Source organism: Callorhinus ursinus, unplaced genomic scaffold (assembly GCF_003265705.2).
Source record: "Callorhinus ursinus isolate GAN/ISIS: 27379988/994484 unplaced genomic scaffold, GSC_fseal_2.0 scaffold53, whole genome shotgun sequence".
NCBI classification, from domain to species: Eukaryota; Metazoa; Chordata; class Mammalia; order Carnivora; family Otariidae; genus Callorhinus; species Callorhinus ursinus.
Genome location: NW_027397115.1, coordinates 1,669,624 through 1,692,145, shown reverse-complemented (window position 1 = coordinate 1,692,145; position 22,522 = coordinate 1,669,624). Strand labels below are relative to the sequence as shown.

The following is a 22,522-nucleotide window of genomic DNA, read 5'->3' as shown; positions in this document are numbered from 1 at the left end:
AGATCTGTTTGGCTTTTCTCAGTCCTTTAAGTTTTAGAATCACGATGTCCAATTCCTGAAAAAGCTGAAATTTTGATTGGGAATATAGCAAATCTGTTGATTAATTTGGGGAGAATGACAACAATATTGCATCTTATCCATAAACATGGTATACTTTATACTAATTTAGTTCTGATTTCTGTCAACAAAGTTTTTCAGTTGTCACTGTGCAGGCTTTTCACATATTTTTTAAACTTATCGCAAAGTATTTCATATTATTTTATGATTAGTAGGTGGAATTTTTTCATTTCAGTTTTCAGTTGTTGCTAATATATAGAATAAACTTGATTTTTACATATTGGCCTTGTGACTTTCTAAATTCAGTTAGTTCAGGCACCTTTTTCATAGATTCCTTGGGATTTTCTTAGGTGTACAATCATATCCAATGTAATAAACAGTTTTACCTCTTCCTTTCCAATCTATATGTCTTTTATTGCTTTTACTTGCCTGGTTGTATTAGCTGGGACCTCCAGTACTTTGTCGAGATATGGTAAGAGCAGAGGTCCTTACTTTATTCCCAATCTTGGAGTGGGAAGGATTAGGTCTTTTACCATTAAGTTGGATGCCTAGGCTCTAGGATTTTTATAGGTGCCCACTATTGGGTTAAGAATATTCTCCTCTATCCCTAAATCAGTGAGATCTTTCATCAAGAATCATGTTGAATTCTGTCACGTGGTTTTTGTTTTGATTTTGTTTTTACGTCTGTTGAACTGTTCTTACGATTTTTCTTTTTAATCTTAGAATAGTGAATTACAATAATCTATACTAAAATATTAAACAAATGTGCTTCTAGGATAAATTTTACTTGGTCATTATGCATTATTTAATACATTGTTGGGTTTGATTTATTAAAATTTTGCTAAGGATTTTTGCCTCCATGAAGTGGATAATTTTCTTGTAGTTTTCTGTGATATCTTTCTCTAGTTTTGGTATCAGGGCCTCATAAAATAAGTCGGGAAGTGTTTTCTCATCTTTTTTGCAAGAGTTTATGTGGAATTGGTATTATTTCTTAAAGGTTTGGTATGATACACAAATGAAGCCATCTGAGCAAGGAGTTTTCTTTGTCAGAAAAATTTTAACTACAGATTCAATTTCTTTAATAGATACAGACATATTCATTTCTTCCCAAGTAAGCTTTGGTAGTTAGTGTCTTTCAATGAATTTGTCTATTGTTATCTTTTTTTTATTTATTGGCGTAAAACTCATAACATCTTTTAATATCTTTAGGATCTGTCCAGCTATACGTTTATAATTTTAATGATCTTCTCAAAGGACCAGTTTATTTCATTAATATTTTCTATTTTCTGTTTCATTGATTTTTGCTTTTACCTTTGTTTTTTTCACCCCTCATTTGCTTTTTTTGGCTTAATTTGTTCTTTTAAACTTTTTAACCTGGAAGTTTAGAATATTGATTTTTTTAGGGCCTTTTTTTTCCCCTCATATGAGCATTTATAACTATAAATTTCCCTGTTAAGTACTGGTTTAAGTGAATCCCACAGATTTTGATACACCATATTTTCATTTTCATTTAGTTCAGAGTATTTATTTCCCTTGTGACTTGTTTGACCTGTTGGTTGTTGAGAAGTATTCTCTAACCTCCAATTATTCAGGGATTTTCCAGAAATTTTTTGATTATTGATTTCTAGTTTAAATCTGTTCTGGTCAGAAAGTGTACTCACTATTATTTCAAACCTTTTACATTTGACATTTGTTTCATGGCCTCAAACATGGTCTTCGTGAATGTCCCATGTATATGAGAAAAGAATGTCTTCTATAAATGTTAAATTAGTCAGCTTGGTTAATAGCACTATTCGTGTCTTCTGTACCTTTACTGATTTTTCCCCTCTCATTTGCAGTGACAGGAATGTTTGAAATCCAACCGTAATTGAGAATTTGTCTATTTCTCTTTTGTAGTTTGATCAATTTTTGTTCATGTATTTTGAAGCTCTTATTACTGAGTGTTTCTACATGTAGCATGGTTATTTTTCTTGATAACTTGACCCTCTCACCATCACGAAACACTTTTTTCCCTGGTAACAGCCTGATTCTGAATTCTACTTTGTCTCATATTAATACAGGCTCTTCAGCTCTCTGTTGATTAGTGTTTGCATATCTTTTCCCATCCATTTACATTTAACCTGTTTATATCTATGTATTTGAAGGAGTTTTCTTGTAAGCAGCAGTATGGGTCCTGCTTTTACGCTTAATCTGACGGTCCCTGCTTTTAAATTGGAGTGTTGAGACCTTTGCTGTCCAGCACAGTTGCCAAAGCCACATGTGGCCATTTGAATTTAAGTTAAAATTAAAAATTCAGTTCCTCAGTCACACTGGCTATCTTTACAGTCCTCCTCGCAGAAAGCTATGTTATGTAATACTGATTTAAACCATTTTTATTTATTACAACTATCAATATGGTTTGGCTTAAATCTACCATCTTGCTAATATTTCCCTATTGGGCCCATGTTAATGATTCCATTTCATCTTCACTGTTGGCTTGTTAGCTCCATTTCTTTGTTTTATTATTGTAGTGGGTGCACTAGGATTTACAGTATACTTCTTTTTCAATATACTTTTAAATAATATACAATTTCACGTATGGTATAAGAACTTATGAGGGTATAGTTTCATTTTCCCTCTCATCCTTTGTGCTATTAATGTCATGTTTTACTCTTGCATCTTATAAGATTCATAATACACTTTTTGCGGGGGGATCCTTAGTCATTGATCCTTTAAAGAGACTATCGGTCTTTTTTTCTGGGTCTTTGTGCCAGTATCAGTTTCTTTACTTCTGTATCTTTGTAATAAGTCTTAATGTCCAATGATATGTCTTCTGTGTTATTCTTTAAGAATGTCTTGGCTTACATTTCCATATAAACATTAAAAATCATCTTGTCCATTTTTACATATCCCAACACACCAATCTCTACTGATTCTGATTGGCATTCCACTGAATTTATAGATTGGTTTGGAAAGAAATGACATCTTTATGATACTGAATTTTCTAATATATGAACATTGATTATTCTTCCATTTATTAGACAAGCTTCTTTATTTTCTCTCAGTATTTTTTCCTACTTCTCTGTGTAGTGGACTTGCACATTTTTCATTAGATTTATACGAAGGCATTTGATGTTTCAAAGCAATTTTATGCTATTAATATACTACGTGGTATTGTTTTGAAATGTATTTATTTCCCATCCTAAACTTTTTATTTCTTTTCTTATTGAATTGAGTAGGATCTCCAGTACAGGGTTGAATAGAAATGTGGTCCTGGGTATTCTTATCTTACTCTAACCTTAGTGGGAAAGCTTTCACTGTCATACCATTAAATTAAATGTTTGCTGTAGGTTTTTTGAATGTATCCCTTATCACATTACAGAGTATCCCTTCTTTTCATCATTTGCTGGGATTTTTTTTTTTTTACATAAATAAATGTAGGATTTATCAAAAGATTTTTCTACATCTACTCAGTCATGCAATTACTCTCTTTTATGCTGTTAATATGGTAAATTACATTGTTGAATTTTCATGGAATAAGTCCACTTAGATTGTGACGTATTATTCTTTTAGTAATCACTGGTTTTAGTTTGCTATTTTTTAGGATTTTTGTGTATGTTTAGAAGTAAGATTGTCATGTAATAATGTAATAATCCCTTTTGTAATGTATGTTCAAGTTTGGTGTCAGGTTTTGCTTCCCTTATACAATAAGTTGGGAAACTGTTCCAAGGAAGAGTTTGTATAAAATTGCTCTTATTTTGTATAAAATTGCTCTTATTTCTTAAGTGAAAGAAAAATTCTAGTAAAATTCATCAGTGATGCTGTCTGAGCTTCAAATTGTCCTTGTGGAATGGAGTTTAAGGAGTCCCATTTCTTTTCATAGTTGGAAGATAATTCATTTACAGATTTTCTATTTCTTCTTTTATTGGTTTTGCTAGATTGTGGGGTTTTGTGGGGTTTGTTTGTTTTTTAAGGTTTTTGACTTTCATACACTTTTTCCAATCGGTGTAAAGATAAGATTCTAAACTGATATCCTTTTTGCATTTCTGACATTAGTTTTGCCTCTGCTCAGCTCTACAGTGTGTCTACTTTCCAGTTCATTAATTTTCTGCTCCTATCTTGATTGTTTCTGTCCTGTTCAATGTGCTATTCTTTTTTAACTTCTTGAGATAGATGATTATATCATTGACTTTCAATCTCTATTATTTTCACTTGTATTTCTTACATTTTAAAACCTTAACCATGGCTCTTGCTGATTCCAACAAGTTTTTATATGTCATAATTTCATTGTCATTCATTTCAAAATATTTTCCACTTTCTATTAGAATTACATCCTTGATCCAGGTGTCATTTAGATGTGTGTTTCTCAGTTTTCAAATATAAGGAGGTTTCCTAGTTAACTTTTTGTTAATGATTACTGACACTATGAGGTGACAGAACATATTTTGCATGATTTAAATCCTTTAAAATATGGTACAGTTTGCCATGTGCACAGCATATGTCAATTTTGGTAAATAATCCATGTTTGAAAAGTTTTTGTATACTGTGCACCTGTTCTGTGAATGGAATTAGGTCAAGTTTATTGATTAAATTGTTCATTCTTTCTGTTCTTGTTAGTTCTTTTGGTCCACCTGAATCCATCAGTTATGGAGAGAAGTGGGTTAGAGTCCCCGCCATGGTTATGTATTTGTTTACCCTTTTCATTCAGTTTCGTTTTATCAATGCTGCAGCTACATGAAGTACCTACAAATTTAGAATTTTATATCTTACTAATAATGCAAACCTTCTAGCATTCTGAAATGTACTCTTTAAGTTCTAGGGTGCATTTTGCCTTGAAGTCTGATTTGTCTATTATTAATATAACAACACTGTTTCCTTTGTTGATATGTGCATGGTGCATATTTTCTTATCCTTTTGTTTTTCAGCCCTTCTGTATCTTATATTTAAGGTGGGGCTCTTATAAGCAGCTTGTGATTTGATTCTGATAAAATATACTCCATACACCTTAATTAAAGTCCAGAAATTTCCCTCACCTCAGAAAGTTCCTTCGATGAGTCCCACTGCCCATAAGCAACCACTGTGGTGATCTCAAATCACTATAGATTTATTTGCCTGCTCTTGAATTTCACATAAATGAAATAGATGGTATCTAGTTTCTTCTCCATAAAACAGTGTTTTGGAGTTTCAACCATGTTGTTGCGTGTACTATAGTTACCCCCCCCCCGCCCGGTTTTTTAATTGGTGAATAATGTTCTCTTGTATGAATAAATCACAATTTATCTCTTCTGGTTATGGGTATCCAGGTCATTTTCAGCTTTTGGCTCTTGTGAATACAGATACTGTGAACTTTCTTTTATAAGTCTTCTTATGGACAAAGGTCTTCATTTCCTTTTGGGTAAATAACTAGCTTTAGAATTTCTAGTTTGTAGAATAAGTGGATATATAATTGCATAAGAAGTTTCCAGGCAGCTGTCCAAAGTGGTTGTATCATTTTACCCTCTTACTATGATGTGTAGAATTCCAGTTGCTCTACATTCTCACCAATATTTGTCTGTCTTTTTAACTTTACTTGTCCTAGTGGATACAAAATGGTATCTCATTGTGCTTTTAATCTGCATTTCCCAGATGACTGATAATATTAAGAATCTTTGCGTGTGCTTTTTTGTCACTCATATCTTTCATGAAGTCACTCTTCAAGTCTTTTGCCTGTTTTCATTTGGAGTTTGTCTTATTTTTTAGAGATTTGTAGAAATTCTTTATAGTACCACTGTACAACAAATACAGCTCTTTTGTCAGGTACTTGCCACATATATTTTCTTCCATTCTGTGGTTTGCCTTTTCATTTCGTTAATGATGTCTTCTGAGAAGAGAAGTTTTAATTTTATTGAATTCCATGCTGTCAATTTTGTCTTTTTTGGTCCTCTCTGGGAAAGCTCTGCCTGTTCCAAAGTCTCCATGACATTCTTCTATGTTTTCTTCATAGTTTTAGCTTTACATTTAGTTCTTTGATCTATCTCAAATTAATTTTTCTGTATTGTGTGAGACAGAGGTAAGGTGCATTATGTTCCCATGTGATTATACAGTTGTCCCAACATCATTTGTTGACTTTCTTTTCCACACTGAATAGCCTTGGCACCTTAGTCAAAAATTATAATATTGAAAAAAAATTATAATACTGAGTCTTCTGGGCTGTGCACTAGAATGGTGTGTCTCCGCTTATTTCAGCCTCCTTTAATGGCTCTCTTCATTGTTCCGTGGATTTAGGTGGGGGAGTCTTAAAAGTATTTCTGTTAAAATTTTTAATATTAATATTTTTTAAACTATCGTTAATGGAATTGTGTTTTTTCATTTTATTTACAACTGTGTATTACCTGTCTATAGAAATACCACTGATTTTTGTATATTGACCTTACACACTTTAATCCTATTTAAATTCATTTATTCTAGGAGTTATCTTGTGGATTCCTTGCGATTTTCTTTTTTTTTTTTTTAAAGATTTTATTTATTTATTCATGAGAGAGACAGAGAGAGAGAGAGAGGCAGAGGGAGAAGCAGGTTCCCAAGGAGCAGGGAGCCCGATGCGGGACTCGATCCCAGGACCCTGGGATCATGACCTGAGCCGAAGGCAGACGCTTAACAACTGAGCCACCCAGGCGCCCTCCTTGGGATTTTCTACATACATCACTATGTTGTCTGAAAGTAAAGACAGTGTGCATCCTTTCATTTTTTTTTCCATACCGTGCTGCACGGGCTAGGATCTCCAGTACCGTATTGAATAAAGTAGTGACCAACACCCTTGCCTTTTTCCAATCTTATTGGAAAGTCATTCAACATTATACTATACTGTTAAGTTTGGTATTAGTTGTAGGTTGTCCATTATTAAGATGAGGAAGTTTCCTTCTATTTATAGTTTGCTGGGAGTTTTTATTAAGAATGGGTCTTGAATTTTACCTTAACATTTTTCTGCATCTTTTTTTTTTAATTTTATTTATTTTAGAGAAAGAGCACGGGTGGGGGCTGGTTTGAGGGCCAGAGGGAGAGAGACTCTCAAGCAGACTCCAGGGTGAGCATGGAGCCCAATGGGGGGCTCAATCTCATGACCCTGAGATTATGACCTGAGCCAAAACCAAGAGTCAGACACTGAACCGACTATGCCACCCAGGTGCCCCTTTCTGTATCTGTTTGGATGATAACCTGGTTTTCTCCTTTTTTCTATTAAAGTGGTAGATGATTGTATTAGTTTATAATTAAGAAATCATCTCAGTGCTTAGCCTCTGGCAACAACAAATATTATTCACTCTTTCTGTGGACCAGGAATCTGAGTGGCTTAGCTGATAGTGGTTCTCACTCTGGCTCTCACGGTGTTGCAGTCAAGACGTCAGTTGGGGCTGCAGTCAAGTGAAGGCTTGGTTGGGGCTGAAGGATCTGCTTCCAGGTTGGTACACTCACATAGCTGTTGACTGGAGGCCTCAGTTCCTCAGATCTTTACCATGTGAGCCTCTCCATGGGGCTGCTTGGATGTCCTCACAAGGCGGCTAACTTTTCCCAGGGCAAGCAGTCCAAGAGGGGAGCCGGGAGGAGTCTGCAGTATCTTCTGTGATGTATTTAGGAGTCACCTACCATGGCTTTTGTTCACCAGCGGGGATGACTGAGTTACCCATCCCAAAAGCACAGCGTAGAGAATGAAGCTCCACTCCTGAAGGGAGGCATATCGAAAGACAAAAAAGACAAAAAAGTGAGCATGTTTTGTAGCCAGCACAAATACATTAAGTGAACTTTACAAGTGTAATCGTCCTTGATGGATCCAGTCATGAGTCAACATCAGAGAAACTCAAACTGAGAATAACATTTTACAAAACATCAGGCTTCTCATCTTCAAAAGTCGAAAAAGTCGAGGAAAGACTAAGAAACTGATCCAGATTAAAGGGGACTAAAGAGTCATGATAACTAAGTACAGCACATGGGTTTGAACTGGATGTTTTAGCAAAAAGGCTATCACTGGAACAATTGGTGAAACTCACATGGGTTCTGAGAAATACATGGTAGTAATGTGTCAGTGTTAAGTTCATGATTTTTATGATCTTGTTCTGCTCGTGTAGGAGAATGTTCTGGCTGTTAGGAAATGTCCACTAACCTTCAGAGGTAATGAGGCAGCTTATGGTTCAGTAACATGGTTGCATGGTTCAGGATAAATAAATTCTGTGCTTTTAAGTTTTCTCTAAATTGGAAGCTGTTTAAAAAAAAAATATTTTTTAATGATGGTTATTTTACTGCAAAGAAAGGCATTACAAAACAACTGGCTTTTTCCCCTGAAGTCATTAAAAGACAACTGGCTTTTTGGTGTAAAACATGGTAACATTGTATGGTTGGTGCCTTCTTCACCTTCCACAGGCTCTGAGATCCCAGGCCACCTTACTCTCCCTAAACAGGGGCACCTCACTTTGGCCAGCCTTTGATACCTCCCTCTGGGCCATGCTGCCTCTCCACCTGAATGGCCCACCGAGTAGCAACTTTGAGATTAAGGAATTATTCACTGCAGGAAAACAAGGAGGAAGAGCAAAAATAATTTCTTTTTATTTTACACACATAATACTATTCCCATTGCTCTTCATTCCCTCCTGTAGAAGTGAGTTTTCACTGGATGGCATTTTCCTTTGGCCTGAAGAACTTTCGTAGTATTTCATGTATTCCGAGCTACTGGTGACAGATTCCCTCAGTTTTTGTTTATCAGAAAATGTCATGTCTATACTGCATCCTCACATCTGAAGGATATTTTTGCTAGAGAACAGATTTCTGGGCTGATTGTTGTGGTCATCGTACACCATAATGATTCGATATTTGAGCATATTGTGAAATGATCACAGTAAGTTTAGTTAACACCTATCACCACACATAGCTACAAAAGCTTTTTTTCTTGAGATGAGAACTTTTAAGTTACTCGCTGAACAACTTTCAAATATGCAAGAGAGTGTTAGTAACTATAGTACCACGTTGCCCATTATATGGTCAAAACGGGTGAAGGTGGTGAGAAGGTACAAACTCCCAGTTGTAAGTCCTGGGGATTTCATGTATAGGTTTTTCTTTCAGGATTTTAAATACATCATTCCATTACATTGCAGCCCATGGTTTCTGCTGAGGGGCCTCTAATCATGCTTAGTATTGTTACCCTATATATGATGGATCTTTTTATTTGGCTGCTTTTAAGATCTGCTATCTTTTAGGGCACCTGGGTGGCGCAGTCGGGTAAGCATCCCACTCTTGGTTTCAGCTCAGGTCATGGTCTCAGGGTCATGGGATCGAGCCCCACATCAGGCTCCGTGCTCAGCAGGGAGTCTGCTTGAGGTTCTTTCCCCCTCCCTCCCCCTCCCCATCTGTTCCTGCCTCCACTTGCAGGTGCGCTCTCTTCCTCCCTCCCTCCTTCTCTCTCTCTCTCTCTCTAAAATAAATAAAATCTTTAAAAAAAAAAGGTCTGCTATCTTACATTTTCAGCAATTTACTCTAATAGCTAGGTGCGTAATATACTCTAGGTTCAATGGATCAGAGTTTCTTGGATCAGAAATTTGATTACTTGGGACATAACTGCCATTATTTCCTTAAATGTATCATTTATCCCGTTCTTTCACTCTGCCTATGGGATTCCAATTCTACATATACTAATTTGTTAGATACTATCTAACAGATGACTGAATCCTAGGGTTTCTGGGGAGAGGGGGGTTTCCATCTTTTCCCCTCTGTTCTTAGGATCAGGTTATGTCTATTGATCTGTCTTTAAGTTCAGTTACTCATTTCTTCTGTCTCTTAAGTACATCTAGTATATTTTTTTTCACTCAGATACTATCCTTAATTCTAGAATTCCATATGATTCCTTTTTTATATTTTACATACTTCAATTCCCCATCTGTTCACTCAATATGACTCTTTTTCTTTAAGTCCTGATTATATTTATAATAGCTTCTTTTAAAATGTATGTCTGCTAATGCCAACATCTGGATCAGCTCAGGATCTATTGCTATTTACTCTTTTTCTCTTGACCTTGGGTCACATTTCTTTGCCTATGTAGTATTTTTTATTGTATACTGGACACTGCAGAAGATAGGTTGCAGAGATTTTAGATTCTCTTATCTTTGGTTGAGGAGTGCTGAGTTTTGTTTTAGCAGAAAGTTAAATGAGGAAGCTTGCTTTTACACTTTGTTAAGACGGTTCTTTTGGAGTGTTGCCATTAGCCTCGTGGCACATCCTTATTCCCAGGATATTGCCTTTACTTCTAAGGTATTGTCTCTCTGGATATTCATTCAGGGTGTTCACTGGGCCCTGTAAGTTGGCAGGATTCAAATTTCCAACTCTTTCCTCAAGTTGGCAGCAGCTAAAATCTTTTTTTTCAGCCTTCCAGTTGTTGGCTCTCCTTGGCGTCTCTCCCCATGTGTGCAGCTTAGGCGTCAGCTGTGGATTCGAGATGAGTGTATGGATAGATTGAAGGCTCCCTCCTCTGCAGCTACTTCCTTCCCAGGCCTCCCCTTTCTGTTTCCAGCCACACTGGGAGCCTTGCATGTTGTCCCCCAGCCAGGAACACTGGCTTTCCTCTTGACTAGTTTATGAGGGTTTTTCCAGTGCAGGCTACCACCACCACGACTGGACTTTTAATTGGACTGTTTATTTTAATTTTCATATAATTACTGACGTCTTTATGTTTAAACCTACAGATTTACACTTGTTTTTTATTTACCCTGTCCTGTATTCTTTTAGATTGAATTTTGTTTGTAATGCTGTGTTTCTCCCCGTTGTTATCTTGGTAATTATACATTCTTTTATTATTCTTTAAGTGTTTACTCTAGAAATTACCTTATGCATCCTCGACTTATTTGAGTCTAATATAAATTACTTTTACCACATTCCAACAACGCAAGGTTCTCAAATCTAATTTCTCTGCTTCCTGCCTTTTATGCTCTTACAGTATATTTTAATTGGAGCTCTCACAGGACAGTTATTGTTACACAGTGAACATTCCTGTTGATTTCCTCCATATGTTTACTCTCTCCAGTGCTTTACATTCCTGCCTGCATTTCTCACCTTCCATCTGGGGTAATTTACTTGGTTCTGAAGAACACCATTTTGTATTTCCTTTAGTATATGCTTCTGGTGCAGGGTTGTCTATCTGAAAATGTCTTAATTTTATCTCTTTTATTGAGCTTTTATTTACATGCAGTAAAATGTGCAGCTCCAAGAATGTTTATCTTGTGCTTGTTTAAGCGCCATCAAGACCCAGAGCACCCCCATTGCCTCCGAGAGCTGCCCCCCTCGTGCATCCACCTGCCTCACTGGCCTAACCAACGTTCTGACTTCTGTCACCAGAGAGCACATGTGTGTGTTTAAACTTCATTTAAATGAGTCACATTATATGTACTCATGTATGCTGCCTTCCTTTGCTCAAAACAGTTCCTGAGATTTATCCATGTTTTTGCATTTATCAGTAGTTTGTTCCTTCTTATTGTTGACTAGCTTTCTGTTGTGAGAATATGCCACAATTTGTTTATCCAGTGTCCTATTGATGGACATTTAAATGGAGTCCAGTTGTGAGCTCTTATGAATAAAGATGCTCTGCATATTCATACACAGTTCTTTTTGTGGACATATACATGTGTTACTCTTTGAGTATATACCGGAGGGGAGAATTTCTGGTTAATAGGCATATTTGTTACCTATCTTTGTGTAACAGATTACCCTTAGATTTAGCAGCTTAAAAACACAATGAACATGTATTATCTCTCACAGTTTTTAAGCGTCAGGAATTCAGGAGCAGCTTAGTGGGGTGATTCTGGTTCTTGCCATAGAGACCTCTCCACAGGACTCCTTGAGTGTCCTCACAGCATGAGAGCCATCCTCTTCAGAATGAGGAGTCCATAAGAGCCCAAGATAGAAGCCACTGTGTCTTTATGACCTCACCTGTCATTTCCATAATGTCCTCTTGGTTACACAGATCTACCCTGTTCACTGTGGGAGTGGACTGCACCAGGACATCAGTGCCAAGAGAGAGGACCCTTGGGGCCGTCTTGGATGCTGGCTACCACGAGATGTTTAAAAGCATGTTTAGGGGCGCCTCGGTGGCTCAGTCGGTTAAGCATCTGCCTTCGGCTCGGGTCATGATCCAGGAGTTGAGCTCCCTGCTCAGCAAGGAGTCTGCTTCTCCCTCTCCCTCTGCTCCTCCCCCAGCTCACGCTCTCTCTCTCCCGCACATTCACTCACTCACTCTCCCTCAAATAAATAAATAAAATCTTTTTGAAAACTATAAATAAATAAATAAAAGCATGTTTAAGTATTAGAGAAACCATTGTCTTCCTAAGCGGTCGCACCTGCTCCTCCTTCCCCACCAGCAGTAGGAGAGGTCCAAGTGCTGCACATCCTCACTAGTGGTTTTTAATTCTGGCAGATCATAATCATGTGTGTTTTCACTGAATATAGAATTCTTGGCTTTCAGTTACTATCTTTCAGACCTTTGAAACTATGCACCCATGTTCTTAGAGCCCCTCTGCTTTCATTGACTGGTCAGTCTTGTTCCTCTCTTGATGCGAATGTGTCATTTTCCTCCTCTGAGCACCTTCAAAGTTTCCTTTCGTCTTTGGGTTTCAGCAGTCTTACTTTGATGTTCCAGGTGAGGTTTTCATTGTATTTATCCTGCTTGGGTTCATAGTATTTCTGGAACCTGTGGTTTGATGTCTTTCAAGTTGGAAAATTCTCCACCATTATCTCTTCAATATTGCTTTTGTTCCATTTTCCCCCCGGCACTCCCAGCCTCCTGTGACTGCAGTGCAGAAGGTTTTCGTTTCTGTGTCTCTCCTACTGCTCTGTATTTCCCATCATTTTTTTTCTCATGCTTCAGTATAGGTATTTTTCCTAGTCCCTCATCCAGTTCATTAATCACTTTCTTCATCTAATTCTAATCTAATTTTAAACCTACTTAAAGAACCATTAAGTTCTTGATTTCTGTTATTATTTTCCCAAAGGTCTAGTATAGCCATGAAGTTTTTAGTTTCCTTTTCTCTGCTGAAATTGTTAGTCTGGGTTTTGGTTTTACTTTTAACTTTATTTATTTTAAGTCATCTCTGTACCCAACACAGGGCTCAAACTCATGACCCCGAGATTAAGAATCACGTGCTCTACCCCCAGAGCCAGCCAGGCGCCCCTGGGTTTTTGTTTTCTTAAATGTATTAGGCATAGTTATTTTTGAGTCCCTTTTGTTTTCCCCTCCCAACCCCCAAGTTCATTTTTAATGACAAAAACATAGTGGAAAGTGGATAATTATTGGAGTTGGGTAATGGATTCTACTTTTGTGAGTGAAAATTTTCATGACAAAAGTTAAAGATGTCTGATAACCAGTCCATCCTCCAGGTGACCTGTTTCTCTTCATTGTCTTTTGTCTTGATTGCTGATCACAGTGACTTACCCACTTGTATGCAGAGCATTTTTTTTTAAAGATTTTTGTTTATTTATTCATGAGAGACAGAAAGAGAGGGAGGCAGAGGGAGAGGGAGAAGCCGGCTCCCCGCAGAGCAGGGAGGGCGACACGGAGCTCGATCCCAGGACCCCGGGATCATGACCCGAGCCGAAGGCAGCTGCTTAACCGACTGAGGCACCCAGGCCCCCCTGCCTGGCGTTTTTTTAAATTGCATTCCAGCTCTTGTTTAATTAAAGTTTTATGAATATTTTGAGGCTCTAGATCAGGGTCAGCAAACTTAGGACCCAGGAGCCCAATCCAGTCACACCTGTTCCTTTACATACTGTTTCTGGCTGCTTCCATGCTACAGCAGCAAAAGTGACAAGAGACCATGGCATGCAGAACTGACAACATCTGCTGGGTGCCCCTTTTACAGAGTTCACCAGTTCCTGCTCTGCAGGTTTTCCTCCAGACACCCAAATCCAGTCCTCACTACCACTCTGATTCCTGATCACTCACAGGACAAACCCAAACAGTCGTTTTTAGTCTTGGTCTGCATCCACGCCAGCAGTCCGTACTACGGCCTTCTGCGGCCTTCACCCCAAGCCTGGGGCTCGGGGCCTGGGTGATGGCTTACGCTCTCACAGCCTCTGCACTTGTCCGTTGTCTTCTCTTTTCATGCACGATTCCAGCTGCCTGAGCATGCTTACTGCCGAGTATACCTGCTGATTTCTGGCTCATCTCATAAGATGTCAGTCACATTGTTTTCTCCTTATGGAAGCTCTCTCTGAACCACATAACTTTGTCCTCTGTTTCGCCAGCTTGCCACCTGGAACAGTGTGCTCTGTCCTCCATCCTGCCTGATTTGACAGGTGTTTGCCTGGGCCTTGCCCTAGCCTTTACTGCTTTGTTTCTCAGGCCTCACATGGATTGGCCCTCTGGGTGTGCTTTTGAGGGGGTGACAGGGAAGATGTCTTACTCCACTCGTCCAAGGGTGTTTCCTCCTCGCTCTAGAGTTCATCGATTCCTGTTCATGGTGGAACCTGGCTCTCTGAATTGAGCCCTTCTTTTCCTCTCTGTCCAAAGTCTTGATCTACTCTAGTTCCTTCCATTGATCCTAGACACATGACTTACAACTGAAAAGCATTCTGACATTGGATCTGTGTTCGTTTGTGAGCCTTTTAGGAAACGGTGCCTGTCATCTTGCCCTCACCGTCTGTCCCATCAGACCTCAAATCCAAGAGGCTTCTTTGAATCCTCCCTCATCTTTACACTTCACTTTTCATCCATACGCAAGTCTTGTTTGTTCCTGTTCTTAAAACCAGCTCACACCCCTCACTGCTCTCCAAATAGTCTTATTTTGAGAATATCAATTGGATCATGTTATTTTTCTTTAAAAATCTTTAATGACTTCCTGTTGCCCTGAGAATAATAACCAGAAACTTCACTGTCATTTTTATCACTTTTTCCTCTCTTACTACACTGCAGCCATGGCCCTTTCCAAACACCTGTTCTCTCCTGCCTCAGGGCCTTTGCACTTCCTGTTTCCTCTTTTTGAAATGTTTTCTTCTTTCCCAATATTCACATGGTCAGATCTTCTCACTTTATCTGAGAGGTTTTTCCTACCACCCTATCTCAGATTACCACTTCCGTCACTATCAGCACTCAGTGGTTTGATGCCTCTACAGTAAGTATTAAAATCTATAATCGTGTCTATTTACCTATTTATTGTCTCCTCCCACCACTGTCCTATAAGTTCTCTGAGAGGAGAAACCTCATCTGAAAGTATCACCAAGTGATATCCCCCGTGCCCAGCCCATAGTACTTGCTCAATATAAAGTTATTCTTTAATTACAAGATTGTTGTAATTGTGCGTACTCACTGTGTCTGTTTACCCATCTTGCATGCACTTCAGATCCTCTTATTAGCTTCTGCCCCATCACTCCACTGAAGCCACTATTGCAGAGTTTAACATCAACCTGTGAATAGCCGGTATAACCCACAGGTGCTTCTTACCGTATTTGTCCTCTCCAGAAGCATCTGGCATTATCTTGATATCCTCTTTGCTGCAAAGCCTCTGCTTACCTGGGATACAGTTCTGAGTCTTCTTCTTCCCACCACTTGGGCCAGTCCTTCTTGTTGTTTTTCGGCCTCAGTGTCCACCCCTAAAATGTTGAAGCAGTGAGGATTTCTTCCACAGCCCCGTGTCTTCCTGCGTGATTTCATTCATACGCACAGCCCTGAGGGCCACCTTTCTCCAGTGACTCCAGATGACTGCTGTGTCACTGCAGAGACACCTGGAACTCCACATGTCTGCCACTGAACTCCTCTTTCCACCCTCTCAGCCCCAGAGACCTCATCCGACTTTGTCCATAAGTCCACCACTGGATGTGAATTGGTACAACCCCTGTGACATTTAAGTAGTAATGATAATCCTGTTTATACTTATAGACATTAAACTTAGTAACTCAGCCCTTAAACAGCCCTGTGTGCTTTTCGATTCAGTTATAAAGAGGCACAAGAGTCTCGTCCCAAAAGCCAAAACAAGCCAGATAAGATTTTAAAAGCCCATTAGAGGGGCGCCTGGCTGGTTCAGTTGGAAGAGCATGTGACTCTCGATCTTGGGGTCATAAGTTTAAGCCCCACGTTGGGTGTAGAGATTATTTAAATAAATTTAAAAACTAAAAAAAGTAATAAATAAAAACCCATTAGGTATCTGAGCTCACAGAGAAACTGATGTGAACTAAACTTGAGAAGGTGACAAACCACTCCTAAGAGGGAAGCGATCCGTGGCGGCTCTTGATCCCAGCAGAAACAGAGACAGGGACAGTCTGCCGTAGGTGGGAGCACTTGAGCTGTCAGCTGTGGAGACTTGAGGCAGGGCAGGCAAGCTCAGAGAAACCTCTCCAGGGGGCCTCTGCCTTCACTGGACACAGGGCAATAGTAGCCAAGGCACAGGGACCCAGGTGGGGAACTGGAAAGCCAAGAGGATTCCTCAAAATCTTGATCGGTTTACTGATCTTTGCTATGTCCAGTCTGAGCTCCTCTCCTAAAATTTGCATATAAAGTCAGGTCAGTAGAAAGTATCCAAACTGAAATACGAAGAGAAGATGAGTTAACAGCGACGAGAAGAATTTGAGGTCTGTAGATCACTGTGAGACAGTCTCACCACGAACTGTTTTTACTCATCACACCTTTTCTGCAAATTGTATGTTTTATTTCCACACCAACAACCAATTCTCCAACTCTCCAGACAGCTCCTGGGCATTCTCCACTTCAGGTCCCTCCTGACAGGAGCTCGCTGGAGTTAGGTCCGCTTCCCCAGGCTGAAGGGCTCTGTCCCACAGGACTGCTGGCACTTCAGATGCTGCATGCAAATACGGGGTACCCACACTCGGCTCTAACATGGCCATAAAGTTGAGAGTTCCCACAACTGCCCCCCAACTTCAGGTTGAATAATTCACTAGAACAGCTCTTGGAATGCAGGAACACACTTTACTTACCTGTATTACTTTATTACAAAGGACACAAATGAACAGCCAGATGAAGAGGTACATAGAGCTGGAAGGGCCTCAAGCCCAAGAGCTTCTTGTCCCGTGGAGTTGGGATATGCCACCAACCCAGCGGCTCTTCAAACCCCATGGTTAAGGGATTTTTATGGAGGTCTGATTACTGGGTGTGAAGGATCAAATCCCTGGCCATTGGTGATTAGCTCCATCTCCAGCCCGTCACCACTCCCTATGCTCAGTAGGATAGGGCTGAAAGTTTCAACCCTCTAATCAATATTTAGTCTTTCTAGCAACCAGCACCTCCCTCCCCAGTCCTGGGGCTGCCTGGGAGCCCACCAGGCGTCACCTCATTAGAACAAAAGACATTCCTATCACTCCTGAAATTCTAAGAGATTTAGGATATCTGTGTCAGAACCTGGCGACAAAGACCAAATATATATTTCTTATACCATAATGGCATATGCCTAGTTGGCATCCCAGAAAGAAAGAAAAAGAATGGAACAAAAGAAATAATTCAAAAGATAAAGGGCAATAACTTTCCAGAATTGATGAGTGATCAGTCTATAAATCCAAAAATATCCCTAAACTCTAACCAGGACAAATATAAAACAAACCATAGCCCAGATATGCGATAGTCAAACTGCTCAAAACCAAAAAGCAGATCTTAAAAGTAATTGGGGGGGGGGGGTATTAAAAAACACATAATATGTAGGAGAGCAGTGATAAGAAATATCACTGACTTCTCAGCAGAAACACTGGCGGCCAGAAGACAGTGATATGGCATCCTCAGTTTAGCGGTAGTGAGGGGGGCCTGCCAAGCAAACATTCTGTATCCAGCAAAAATTTTCTTCAATAGGGACGCGTGGGTGGCTCAGTTGGTTAAGCGTCTGCCTTCAGCTCAGGTCATGATCCCAAAAAATAAAGGTGAAATAAAGACATTCTCAGACAAGAGCTGAGAGAATCTGCCAGCCTGATATCATAAGAAATGCTAAAAGAAATTCTAAAAAGACTATTGGCTTTTAAAATAAAAATAACAAATATTGTGTTTATAGCAAATGAAGAAGTTAAATATAAGGCAACAAGAGTACGGTGGGTGGGAGGGGGGTACATAGCATTAGACTGTCCTACAATCGCGAGTTGTTCCTGAAATAGCATGTGGAAATAGACCAAAACTTACAGATTCATATTACAATCTCTAGAGAAGCCATTAATAAATGGGCACACAAAAAGAGGTACAGCTAAAAATTCAATACAAGAGAAAAAAATAGAAGGCAGGAAAGGAGGAACAGGGAAACAAATGACAAAATGGGAAACGTAACACCAGCTGTGTAAATAGATGACATCAAGTGTCAGTTTTCTTATTTCTAGCATTTACATGTTTTACGGACTCCATAGAGCGTAGGGCGTTTCTACGTGTGCTATCGTGCTTGTATGACCTGTGACAGTTTCACAGTTTTTACCGTCTTAGTGCCTTTTTTTCCTTTTTGTATTGGCTAGACCCTCCAGTGTGACGTTGAATAGTAGTGGTAAGAGTGGACATCCAGGCCTTATTCTTAAAGCATGGCTCTAATTCAAGAGTAAGAACCGAAATGGTGGTGGGGGATGTGGCACAACTGGAATTTGATGCATTTCTGATGGGAGTATAAATGGTATGGCTGCTTTAAAGGGTTGTTCTCTGTTTTCAAATAAATTAGACATGCATCTCCCCTGTGACTCAGCAATTGCCCTCTTAGGTATTTACCCAAGAAAAATTAAAAAACGTCCTTACAGAAAGACTCATGCAATATGCCTTATTCATAATAGCCAAAACTGGAAACAACCCTCAACATGAGAATGGGCAGAGTAAGATAGTCCTACAATGGAATACCATACAGCAATAAAGAAGAATTAGCCTCCAAATAATGTAGATTAATTTCAGAAGCACTGTTAAATGAAAGAAACTAGACACAATAGAGGATATGAAGTCCAAGGACAATCCAGACTAATCTGTGAAGTAGAAGTCCCAAATGGTTTGCCTGGGATGGGTACAAGAGTGAAGTGGAAATGGGCATGAGGGAACTTTCTGGGGTTATGGAAGCATTCTGTATCTGGTTTGGGACCATGGTTCAATAGTCACAAGAGATTATGAAATGTCAAAACTCATTGAACTGAAAATCTATACTCTGCATTTTATTGTACGATAATTATATTACAATAAAATGTTAATTTTTGAAATATTTTTACAGCCCTGTGTTATAGGTACTGAAGTTATTCCCAGTTTCCAAATGAGAGAACTGAGGCAGAGCGAGATCCGTTGACTTGCCTAGCGATTCGCAGTTCGTTGCACAAGCAGGGTGGTCTGGGTGGTCTGGCTGGACAGTCCGCGTTCTTGCTCCCTGTGCTCATCCCGCACCCTGGCCCAGCTGTTCACTCCCTGTCATGGACTTTATTCTTCAGATAAGGTCATATAAGTTCCAAACCCCAAGGTTAATAATTATACAAGGCTAGTCACTGCAGCACTGCTGGTGAGTGGGGGTCTGGCTATATTTATAGTGCAGTCACTCAGTATAATATGATAAAGGGAAAGAGCCAGCTTGAGAAAACCTTGTATATTTCTGTTGGACGATCTCCTAGGTAGAGGGTAGAGTGAAACGAGTCAGAGAGATGGACTGTCTGCCACTCTGTGTGTCAGAAATAAATGAAGGGGCGGGGGGACACCGTGTATACCTGCGCTTGTGTAAACCTAGAGCATTTCTGAAAGGAGACCTGAGGAGCTAGTTAGGTTAGTTTCCAGGGAGAGGAATTGAAGATCTGGGCGGAAGGGACATTCCAGCAGGCACCTGTTCTGTACATCTTGGGTAATGAAGCATAGGAGTCTATAGTACCTATTCAGAAAGTGAATGAGTACAGTTCCAATTTGGAAATGACTGAAATAGCTCATCGCACACACAGTGGCCTGAGCTGACAGAAGCCGGCCCCAGACTCCTCCCGCTGTCCCTCTCTCTCACGTCAGTCAAAACCCTGTGGCTTTTGTGTGTCAACCTCAGAGTTGAGCCTACCCTATCTCTCTCCAGAATCATTTCCCCTCCTTATTTGCTTCCCTTCCTTGTTTGCCTTGTCTGCCCATTTCCCTCCATCTGCCCATGCTCTCACTCCTTGGTGTTTCCCAGGGCTTGCCTACATAGCCACACCCACTTCCACTCTGCAAGATCCTTAAGAACAGAGAGCTGTCTTACTCCTCCGTGGCTTATTAAGGCCCTGGCATCTGACAGAGCCACCCCAAAGGTCTGTTGCCTGCTTCCAGAATTCGCCTCTAACACAGGTCTGATAACACCATCCCTTCCCCTTCAGTAGCTCCCCTTGACTTTTGCTGCCTTTCCCAAAACACCATCTGTGAGTGACTTGAGATGGTGCACAGATGAACGTTTTAAATTTATATCAAGTGTTTTATTGTCTGTTAGGCAAAATAAAACTAGTCCATCAAATCTGTGGGTTTTTAATTTTACCGATCTTATTGCTTAGACAAGGCTAAGTTAAGAAATAGGAGAGGGGGTGCCTGGGTGGCTCAGTTGGTTAAGCGACTGCCTTCGGCTCAGGTCATGATCCTGGAGTCCCGGGATCGAGTCCCACATCGGGCTCCCTGCTCAGCAGGGAGTCTACTTCTCCCTCTGACCCTCTTCCCTCTCGTGCTCTCTATCTCTCATTCTCTCTCTCAAATAAATAAAATCTTTAGAAAAAAAAAAAGAAAAAAAAGAAATAGGAGAGTGATTTTTTTTACAGTATTCAGTAGTAAGTAAGACAGATGGGACACAGATAGGGCAGAAACGGTGATGGTGGTGGAGCTCTGGCCTTGGGGGAGCCGCTAACTTACAGGAAACGGGACCTCACACAGAGTAGATGCTCATCCGTGTTAAGAGTGCAGTGGCCTGCTGACCTTCACCAGCTGTCTGTCCCCACCCTGCCCAGAGCTTTTTCTGTGGTTACTGAACTGCACTCACCACCCCACCCTGCCCACTCTAACCATGTAGAGCCACTGGGATTCTCCTTGTACATTCACAGTTTTGTGCTTTTGTTCCTGCTGTTTATCATAGACTGTGACCCCCCTCTTCCCTTGGGTCCTATCCCTATCAGCCGGGCAAACTCCCTCCTTAACTTCTGGGTTTCTTCTCTGAAGTCCTCCCCGGTGTATTAGTTTCTCGTTGCTGCTCCAACAAGTCACAGCAAACTTAGTGGCTTACAAGAACACAGGTTTGTCATTTTATCATTCTGGAAGTCAGAAGTCTGAAGTCCAGTTCGCTGGCTTAAAGTCGAGGTGTTGGCAGAACTGCTTCCTTCCAGAGCCTCTGAGGGGAGAATCTGTTTCTAGTGGCTGCCTTGGCTTGTCATCCTTTCGTTTGTCTTCAGGACACATTGTTCTGGTCTTCACTTCCATCTTCGTATCACCTTCTTCCCTGGCTCCAGCTCTTCCATCTCTTATAAGGGCCCTTGTGATTTCACTGAGCCCATCTGGATCATCCAGGATCTTCACCCCATCACAAGATTCTTAACCTAATCACATCTGCAAAGTCCCTTTTGCCCTAGAAGGTAACATAATCACAGGTTCTAGGATTGGGGTGTGGACATTCTGTTGGGGCAGGAGCATGATTCAGCCTCCCACACTCGGCATCACCACTTTCCTAGGTACTTAGACTTGGCTTTCCCTCGGGGCTCCCACAACTCTTTCCGTCCTTCAGGAGCTCACTGAGTATCTGCCTTTTGTCTGTTCACCCGACCAGTCCTCCCACTGTGAGCCGCCTGGGGGCACGGACGGAGTTAGACTCCTGTTGCTTGTGGCCCCGTTCCTGCCGTGCAGTAGAAGGCCGCGTGTTCGAGGGAGTAGACCACCCAATGCAAGACGGCCCTGCAGAGTTGTGGCTCCAAGGATGGTCTGGGACCTGGCCAAGGATCCTAGCTGCGACACTCACTGGCCCTGTCCCCTCCGTGTCTTGTCTGCAAAATGGCAATGAAGAGTCAAACCCAACCCAGAGACTCACAGTAAGGACTAAAATGATCATAAAAGTATGAGAATAGCTGACAATAAGGAACACTTTGTCAGGGCCGCTAGCTAGCTTCATCATTGTTGTTGATTTTATTGTTTATGGTGTGAAAGGTTTTATATTACTAGAAGTTATTCTTGACAAACTTAGGAAAAGGGGAGCTAAACTGTGATTAAGTTTAGTTATCTTTATGTTTAAAGTAGTTTTCCTTGATTTTAAATATTTTTTCCAAAGTTGTTAAAATGACAAAAGTGTCAAAAGTCCTAAAAGATTTGCTTAGGGTGACCATGAACCTGTGGAGCAATCCATCTGTTGTGCGGGGGCTGCCAAGAAGGAAGTGCCATGTGGCGCCATCGTTAACCCTTAGACCTGGTTAACCTAAGAGATGCTCGTGTTTGAAGGAAGGGATAAAGATAGGCCTGACTGTGGAGCCCACAGAAGCAGCTGAATTTATGGAGATTCCAAGCCTTCTAGCTCTTTAAACCTACTCTAACAGAAGGCACACGTGCCCTTATATCCAGTTAATTCTCCCT

The 22,522-nt window shown here is 40.3% G+C and overlaps 2 protein-coding genes across 2 annotated transcripts in view; one reads left to right on the top strand and one right to left on the bottom strand.

Annotated features, from left to right (window-relative positions):
- Positions 1-11,898, bottom strand: part of LOC112809872 (serine/threonine-protein phosphatase 4 regulatory subunit 1-like) — a 104,860-nt gene extending 92,962 nt beyond the window's left edge. The window contains exon 1 of the mRNA XM_073883961.1: positions 11,804-11,898. The gene's annotated coding sequence lies outside the window, so the exon portion shown is untranslated. The remainder of the gene's footprint in view (positions 1-11,803) is intronic.
- Positions 1-22,522, top strand: part of RAB22A (RAB22A, member RAS oncogene family) — a 51,928-nt gene that overhangs the window by 4,759 nt on the left and 24,647 nt on the right. The gene's annotated exons all lie outside the window — the stretch shown is intronic.